The sequence below is a fragment of the Onychomys torridus genome, chromosome X, assembly GCF_903995425.1.
Source record: "Onychomys torridus chromosome X, mOncTor1.1, whole genome shotgun sequence".
NCBI classification, from domain to species: Eukaryota; Metazoa; Chordata; class Mammalia; order Rodentia; family Cricetidae; genus Onychomys; species Onychomys torridus.
Window position 1 is genome coordinate 33681330 of NC_050466.1, and position 9621 is coordinate 33690950.

Sequence of the window (9621 nt, forward strand, 5' to 3'; positions counted from 1 at the left end):
GCCGTTCAGTCTCTAGGAATAAATTGTTATGTATGGTATTACTTGTTTACTTGCTGGTTTTTTTTTTAAACAAAAACATTGCTGTATGGGGTATGAATTAGCTTCCAAGATCCCCTTTGTGGAAGAGGTGCAGCGTATCTACAGACAAGAATTGGAACAAATCCAAAGTACTATGAAGGAAGGGGACATGGCTTACTCAAGCTAGAGGCTGTTTCTAAGATTCCACTGGTCTAACCCCATGAGATGACTCAGTTTTTCCTTAACAGCATGTACCCAGGTGACTGTACTATTGCGAAGCATGTATCAATGTGAGGTATCACTGGAAAGTACTGGTGAGCTCTAACACTGTCCTAAGAGTTCACATTCTACCATATGCCACTGGCCCTGAATAAGTTTGATTATGAATTTGCCTTACATTTCTAGTAGGCACTCTGTTGTGGGATAATCTTTTTGTACACTGTAAAGATGTGTCTCTGCCTAAGGCACCTTCTGATTGGTTCATCTAGGCAGGAGAGGATTCGCAGGACTTCCTGTTCAAGAGAGAAAATCGGAGGAGGAATCTAGGTGCTCAGATATTGCTAGCAGACTGGGAGTAAGTTGGACATGCCAAACTGAGGAAAGGTAAAGAGCCACATGACAGAATGTAGATGAAAAAATAATGGGTTAAATGATAAGAGTTAGGTGGAAACAAACCTAAGCTAAAGGCCAAGTTTTCATAATTAATAAGAAGTCTCTGTATTGTTATTTGTTAGCTGGCAGTCCCAAGGAGAAACTACTACTACTACAGCATTCCCTACAGCCCTGTGGATTTTACTGCACTTTACAATTAAAACCATAGGAGTGAACTGGTTCCATCTAAAGTAAATTCTTAGTAACTATGTGTTATAGATCAGACAGTGACCTAGGCATTGGAATAAAATCAAAAGCACCCATGTCCAAGTGTTAATGGAACTTGACTCATGTCACTTGTCTCTTAAAAGACATAACATAGGAGAGGAAGGCAAGTGGAAGCTCTGAAAACTCCAGGTCCCTGTGATTGCCATTTTAAAGTAACCCTACACCTTGTAGAAATCACAGTGAAGTGATGTGGCCCCTGGTAGGTCAAGCATGTCCCAGTGAATGGCCCTACACCCAGGAGTATATGGGCTGTACAAATTGGGACGAACTGGTTATTTAAAAACGAGAGAGTATGAAGTTGTGGGGAATATGGGCATGGGGATGGATCTGAGAGTGGTGATGATCATAATCAAAATACACTATAGGAAATTCTCAAATAATAAGGAAAAAAATTATTTTGAGCTGAGGATCAAACCCAGGGCCTTGTGCTTGCTAGGCAAGCGCTCTACCTCTGAGCTAAATCCCCAACCCTAGGAAAAATATTTTAAGTGTTATGGTAAAAATAGTCATATTATGCTCCTTTGGTGGAATGAGTTTTGTTCTTCTGTACAGGCTGGAAATTTGTGCACACCCTTAATCCCAGCACTTGGGAGGCAGGGGCAGGTGGATTTCTACGAGTTCAAGGCCAGCCTGGTCTACAGAGCCAAGGCTGTTACACAGAGAAATCCTGTCTTGAAAATCAAAAGCAAAAAACTTTTTAAGAAAAGAAAAGAAAACAGAGGAAAAGAGAAAGGTGGGCTTACTGAAGAAAGAGTGTGTGGGTTCATGTGGATGTGTGGAATGAAGATACAGAGGCAACTTAAGAATCAACTTAGCCTATCATGGCTGCAGGGGGTCCAGCCTCAAAGGACTGAAGCACTAACCCTTCACCCAGGGCAGTTTTATTTACTTTTTTTTTTTAAAACAGTTTAGATAGTTAATTTCCATACCTTCAAAGCAACCCAAAAGGAGCTCCCAGAGACCAAATGCCAGGTACCTCGGTTTTCTGGGTTTCTTGGACCAAGTTTTGCATAGGCCTTTGATCCTTGAGGGACTCTCTGATCCTTGACTCTCAGACAAGATTCACATAGGGTGATAAGAGAAACAAAAGGTAAGACAAAGAAAAGGTGTGGTTAAACAAAGGAAGGATTAGGGCTAGGTACTGCTCTCTGGAGCCAGGCCAGGAGCTCAGCAGGAATGCCACCACAAGAGTATTTTCAAAGACATGGACTACCATATGCCATAGTCGGTTGGTAAATTAGGGAGAGTAACAAGCATGTACTTTATATATGCATAGTGAATATAGATAATATACCTTAAGAAGAAAAACACACTTCCGTGAATTAAGTACACAGAAAACACTCTGAAGTACTTATTTGACTTCTGTAACTATTAGTAAAACTTGAGAAAAAAGACTCTTGAAATTTGTTAAGTATTTAAGATTCCTATTTCATGAGGGAAATACAGCACTGAAAAATAAGGCAGGAAAATAGGGTCAGACACATGTGACTGTGAGTCATGAGAGTACAGTAACTGAAAAAATAACACCCCATTGACTGCCCCAAGGATTGTACAAAACCCTTCCAGCACAGAATGTTAATCACCTAAACAGCCAACAAAGGATCCACCCTCTCAGAGAACCTTTACTTTCCATTTTGTAATAAAGCACCTGGACACATAAAATGGGGCTCTTGAGCCCCACACTTGTTCAGGTCCATTTCTGTTCTGGGCAGCATATTTTATGCCTTAATTGCACTTCTAATAAATCCAGATTTTAATTATTACTGCCATGTGTCTCACTCACATCTTTATTAGAGATGAAAGGAACCTGACCTTTCTGTCATGGGTGATCCAAGAGATTCCCACCAGGAACAAGAGGGAGACAAGACATTGGATGGATCCCAGTACCACAGAACAAAGGATTAAACTGCCCTTTTTTTGGTTTTTTCGAGACAGGGTTTCTCTGTGTAGCTTTGCGCCTTTCCTGGAACTCCCTCTGTAGACCAGGCTGGCCTTGAACTCACAGAGATCCGCCTGCCTCTGCCTCCAGAGTGCTGGGATTACAGGTGTGCACCACTACCGCCCGGCTTAAACTGCCCTCTTAATCTAATTATGCACTAATGGTGAAAGACTAATTTATTCCTATATAAACTATACTAGTTTAGAAAAGGATGGCGTGTGTCTGTGTGTGTGTGTGTCTTTTTTAAATTGGAGAACACTTTAAGATGAGGTTGGGTCTGAGAAGTGGTGGCGCACGCCTTTAATCCCAGCAGAACTCAGGAGGCAGAGCCAGGCGGATCTCTGTGAGTTTGAGGCCAGCCTGGGCTACCAAGTGAGTTCCAGGAAAAAGGCTCACAGAGAAACCCTGTCTCGAAAAACCAAAAAAAAAAAAAAAAAAAAAAAAAAAAAGAAAGAAAAAGATGAGGATGGGTTATATAGGAAAAAACCATGAAAATGAAATAATTGTTGCATGGGTTTTTGTTTAAACGTTAACATGTCTAAAGTTTCACATTTTTAAAAATCACAATTTTTTTAAGTTTCTCTGTAAAAATGCACTTTTTTTCTTTTTTTGGTTTTTCAAGACAGGGTTTCTCTGTGTAGCCCTGGCTGTCCTGGAACTTGTTCTGTAGATCAGGCTGGCCTCAAACTCAAGAGATCTGCCAGGCTCTGCCTCCTGAGAGCTTCGATTAAAGGTGTGTGCCACCACTGCCCAGCTCAAAATGCATTTAAAAAGGCAAGTTATTAAGCTATTTATGTTTGATAATAAATCTAAAAACAAAACTTCCAAACATTTGCTAACATTAATATTTGAGACTTTGAAGTATTATTCTAGGAAATTTATGTTTGAAGATAGGTGTAACATCCTTAAACAATAGAAAGTAGCTATATTCATAATATGGTTTTTTTGTGGTTTTTGTTTTGTCTTTTGAGACCGTTTCACTCTTGTAGTCCTGGCTAGCCTGGAAATTGCTTAGATAGATCAAGCTGGCCTCATAATCAGAGATCTGCATGCCTCTGCCTCCTGAGTGTTGGGTGTAAGGCATGCACCACCCTGCCCTCATGATATACTCTTAATCATTACTAAGGACATGTGCCATTTAACTGCAGACCGATCCCAATGATATTTGATGACCTGTGGAAATGAAATTCTTGAATGTCTTAAAACTAGTAAACAGGTAAGGCATGAGTACATGCCTTTAATCCCAGCACTTGGGAAGCAGAGGCAGGCGGATCTCTGAATTTGAGGCCCACTTGGTCTACATAGCAAGTTGCAGGCCTAGCAAGGCTGCATAGTAAGACCTTGTCTCAACAAACAAAAACAAAACTTAGTATAAATTTTCAGCTTGATTAATGTCTTAACTGTTTAACTCCAAGATATGAACACAAGCTCTTCAACACGTGTTCTTAGAATGGACTATGCAATTCAGTTAAGTATGGAAAATTGATTAGAGGGTTTTCTCCTTAAATAACAATGTAAACTAGGAACAGTTGTACCCACCTGCTGTCTCAGGTACTTTACAGGCTGAGGTGCAAGGATTACCTGAACTTATATTTAAGCTTGTTTTTTAGTTCAGTGTTAGACACCATCATGGCAAAAGTGATAACCCTGTCAGAAAGATGAAATAAAATCAACATAACTTTCTATACCTGACCTTTGTACCTTTGGAACTGATATACTAAATACTAAAGTCAATATCCAAACAAACATTTTTATTGAAAAATTTAATGTCATAAAAATTCACTGTAACAAAAGAATTAAAACTGTGACATACAGGCATAGTTGATACTGACATAACTGGGTTTTATTCAAAATAAAGTAGGACAAGGTGAACAAGCTAATGACTAAAGACCTTGCCATTTAAAGTAGAATTGATCTTAAAGCATGACTCTTAGCTGGTATTGGAACTGTATCATTTAGGTTTAAGTTCCATGGATCGAAGAGCCTGTCGAACATTAACCATCTCTTGCTGCTGCTGTTCAAGGAAAGAGATAGTAAACAGGTTTATTTCTTAGTTCAGTGTCATTCATACATCAGAAAATAACATAGTTCTGTGCTTTCATTAATTCCTCTTTCCAACTTTGCTATTCAACTTAGAGATTCTTTCATAATTTTTCTTCATAGCTTAGTCAGTTCTTCTTTAAGTTCATTTTGGATACCAAGAAGCAGATTGTCATTCTTCTTCTCCAACTCTTCCAAATTCTAAACATAAAAGGCTAGTTTAGTCCTATGACATTATTTTTCATCTCAAGTTCTAAATTTTAAAATAAAATTTCAAGAGAATTTTAAAGATCTAACTAATACACATTATTTCAAGTCAAAAAAATTCTAATACACAAAGACCCAAATTCCAACTGTTAAGATGCAAAATAATTCAGACATCAATCAAATATAATTATAGAAGACACAGTGGCACACTTTGCTCAAGAAATAGTTTTAGTGAATGTTAAGGTCAAGCCAGGACCAGGAGAGGGGAGAGTTGGGCTTACAGTATCAAAAACTTTGCAAGCACCATTGGAAGGACTGAGAGCCTGAAGGCTAGCATGTGCAATATAGACACTTCCTCTTAAAAAAAAAGAAAATGAAAAATATAGAAATAGAAAGACAACAGGGTCTCCTAAGCGAACATTACAACTGTGAACATTTCTAGTAATTTTCTCAAACATAAGGCTGCAATCTACTTAAGACAAAAAGTCAATGTGACAATGCATTAAAAAAGGGAAAAATCTATAGTATGAGGTCATTTTTCAGATCGTTAATAGCAAAATTTATATTTTTGTATTTTTGTTTTGTAAGACAGTATCTCACTTTATTGACCAGGCTACCCTCCAACTGTCCATCGTCTTTAGCACTACTATTGTATGAATGTGCCATCCACTTAAAAATAATAGTTTAAATCTTTCCTAATCATTTTCCAATGAGTTATCCATCACCAACCAAGTGACAAGTACAATGTTAAGTGCTATGGAAAAAACAAAAGAGGATACCACACAATCACTCTTTATTTCCAGAAAAACAAACATTTAAACAAAAGTAACACAACAACTTTATATTGGGAATGAAAATGTAAATTCTGTAAATATAAAGCAGAAAGTGGGAAATGCTTACCGTTTACCTGACAAAGGAACTAGTTTCAATAAATGAAAATGAATTAAAAATATCTTAGGGGAAGAGTATAAGCAGACAGCAGGTTCAGAGAAAACAATTAAATAGAGAGGTGTATGGACAATTAGAATAAAGGTAACTTCGACAGATTCAGGGCATGGTGTTTTTCAGAATACACAACCGGAAAGTTATTAGATCACAGGAAGAAAAACATGTTTTAAAAATACATGGCAAGACCTATGAAGGATGGAAACAGCTTTCATAGTAGAAGCAAAGGATGATGAGAATATCAAATACTATAAGCTAAGATCTCAGCAATAGGAGTTAAAGAAACAACAAAGCATTATGGAAATTAAAATGGTAAAATTCTAGTAATAACTGAATGTGAAAACATAGGCTATGGAGAAATTTAAAATTATACTAAAGTTCCTCACTAATAATATAAAGAAGATACCTTTTTTGGTACCAAATAACAAAACTGTTTTCAGGGAATATTAGAGCAAACAGGCAGGAGTTGTATTTGGAAAACACAAAAAATAACTTTTGTGTAGAAATTATTTAAGGTTCTTTAAAATATTTATTTTTAAACTACTGTTTATATTATCAGCTTACTAGCATATACTTAATTCTCAAGGAAGAAATTTGAATCTTTATTATTCTGGGCTAACATGGCTATAAATTGATAAAGTTATTTTAGCCACTGGAATAATTTTAGAAACTGACATGCTAGAAAATACTTGCCTACTGAATTTCCAAACAAAGTATAATTTAATTTGGGTCCTTCCTGAGGCTGGAGAGGACTCAGTAGGGAACAGTACTGGATGTACTCCCAGAACACCTGGGTTTTATTCTTGGCACCTCCAAGGCAGCACACAACTTTCTATAACTAGTTCCAGGGGATCCCTTGCCCTAAATCTTTAAAAAGTATTTCTTTTGAGCCTTTCATATTTAATATATAGTAGGATTATAAAGATGATAGAAATGATATGTAGACTTTCTCTTTGCAGCTAAATAAAAAGCAATGTGTAAACTTGAAGTATGACTATTAATACATGTGAAGTATGTATCTATGGAAAATTCACAATTTACTGTCTTCTGTCTTGAATAAGCACCATAAAACCATTAGAATTCTACAGCTCTAATGACCACATCAATTAATTCAAAATGGAAATGACCTTATTCTTGGAAGGAAAAATGTGCATTATATATTTAAGACCATATTGATATCTCATATAACATACCTGTAAGAACTGTTCATGTACTTGTTTCATTGTTCTCAGTCTCTGGTTCTGAACATGTCTACATTGTTGAAAAATCTTTACTTCGTGTTGAAAATCATTCTACAAATACAAAAGGAAAAACTACATTAAGAGTTTGGTAAAAGTTGGTTGTTATTGTGGGCCTCATACATGCAAGGCAAACACTGTCCTTAACTACAGCTTAATCTCTACAATTCTAAATTTAGAAAAAAATTATATTTTAAACTCAGAAAAAAACACTTTAAAAGGACTGCCTTTAATATTTTTCTTTAATAACCATTATGCCTAAGTTTAAGTTATGCTTTTACCACCAACATGTTAGGAACCTCCTTCATTAGTTCCTAAAGTTACAGGCCATAAAATAGGCAATTATTTTCAAGACATCATTTACTCTTGGAAATTTCAGTCTCTAAACAAGCCTGGGTTTGTTTTATGCAATTAACACAATAAAGGCTTCTCTATTCTTGAGACTTATTAATAGTAGTATATTAATAGTAATTATAATTGTGATACTAACCATTAATTTTTTCTGTTTTTCTTGCAAGTTCTGAAAATCCAAATTCCATTGCTCAAACAGATTCATAAATGACTGAGCAGAGTCTTCATTAAGCTTTGCCCTGTAAGACAATAATGATGTTACTTCTTATACTAGTATGAAAACAACATTCAAGGCAAAATTGAATTGATACACTATCATAGTATAAAAAGAAAGTAATAGCAGTTTAAATAGTCTGATGGAAAACTCAGAAGTAAAATTAGATTTATACTGATTCCAGAAGTACTTTTTCTTAACATTAAAGTCCCCTCTCATACAGTGGCTTTTGAAAACTATGGAAGTTTTATCATACATATCTATTTTCAAAATAGTATTATCTCCAAATAGTTTTTCATTGTTTTCTACTGAATATAAAATCTTAAAAATATTAAGTGATTTACTGTGGTGATATTGTGTTCCCCAAAATATTGTGCACCCCAATAAACTTATCTGGGGTTAGAGAACAGAACAGCCACTAGATACAGAGGGCAGAAAATGGTAGCTCACACACCTTTAATCCTAGCATTCCTAAGGCAGAGATCCATGTGGATCTCTGTGAGTACAAAGCCACACTGAAAACAGCCAGGCATGGTGACTCATGCCTTTAATCCCAGGAAGTGATGGCAAGAAGCAGAAAGGTATATAAGGCGTGAGGATGATGAACTAGAGGCTGGTTAAACTTTTAGGCATTGAGCAGCACAGTTCAGCTGAGATCCATTTGGATGAGGACTCAGAAAGCTTCCAGTCTGAGGAAACAGGATCAGCTGAGGAATTGGCAAGGTGAGGTGGCTGTGGCTTGTTCTGCTTCTCTGATCTTGCAGCATTCACCCCAATACCTGGCTTCAGGTTTGTTTTTTGTTAATAAGAACTTTTAAGATTCGTGCTACAATTTACAAGCAAAACTATCTCCCTAAGTTCTCCACTTCCCATTTTGGCACAGCCACAATTTAGAACAAAGCAAGAGCTCAAATTGACCTTTTTCTACATCATTAGCCATGGTTAACTATCTAACAGTTATTAGATTCTATTCATCTAAACTTTATTCAACTAATTTCAAGACTGAATATAAAACACCAAAGAAGTAATAAGCCTCCTCAATTGTTACTTAAAGGAGAAAAACATAATCTTCACTGGCTTCTATGATGCAACTGTATAGAGGCAGGAGGTCACAGAAGCACCTGTCTGGAAACTCAAGTCAAATATTTTTACTAGAGACTCAAATAAACAGAAGATTATAGCATTTTTCTTAAGTGATTTAAATCAATATATATTAAGAATAGGTGCAAACATGGTTTTTAAGAAAAAAAAGAAAAAACCTTACAATGCATCTTCATATGAATTCCAAGTTTGTTTCAGTTTCTGATCAATTCCTTCAAAAGACTCTTTGATATCTGTTTCCATTTTCTGTCTCTTAGCATTAAGAGCACGGTTAATGTCAGCTATATTAAAAATTAATGTTCATTAGAATTCAGTGTTGAAGAAAATTACTTTGTTCTCACTTATTCAAGTAATTATAAATTTGAATAATGTTCATTCATCAATAACAGAAACATTTAAAATTAAATTTAAAAATAGCATCAATATGATACAACTTTCATAATTTGAACACCTAGGATTTTGGATTTTCTGATCAGGTCTGTTCAATCAGCAAATTTTATGAAAATATTCCAAATCCAAAACTCTGAAATCTGAAACATTTCTAGTCCCAAACATTTTGAATAACCATATGGCAATCAGGATTTTCCCAACTGAAGATGTTTTTAGAGATGGTACAAATGAACTAATAAACAAAACAAAGGGGAAGTGTAGACTTTATCTATGAGAAAATAATTAAATAAAGGCTAACT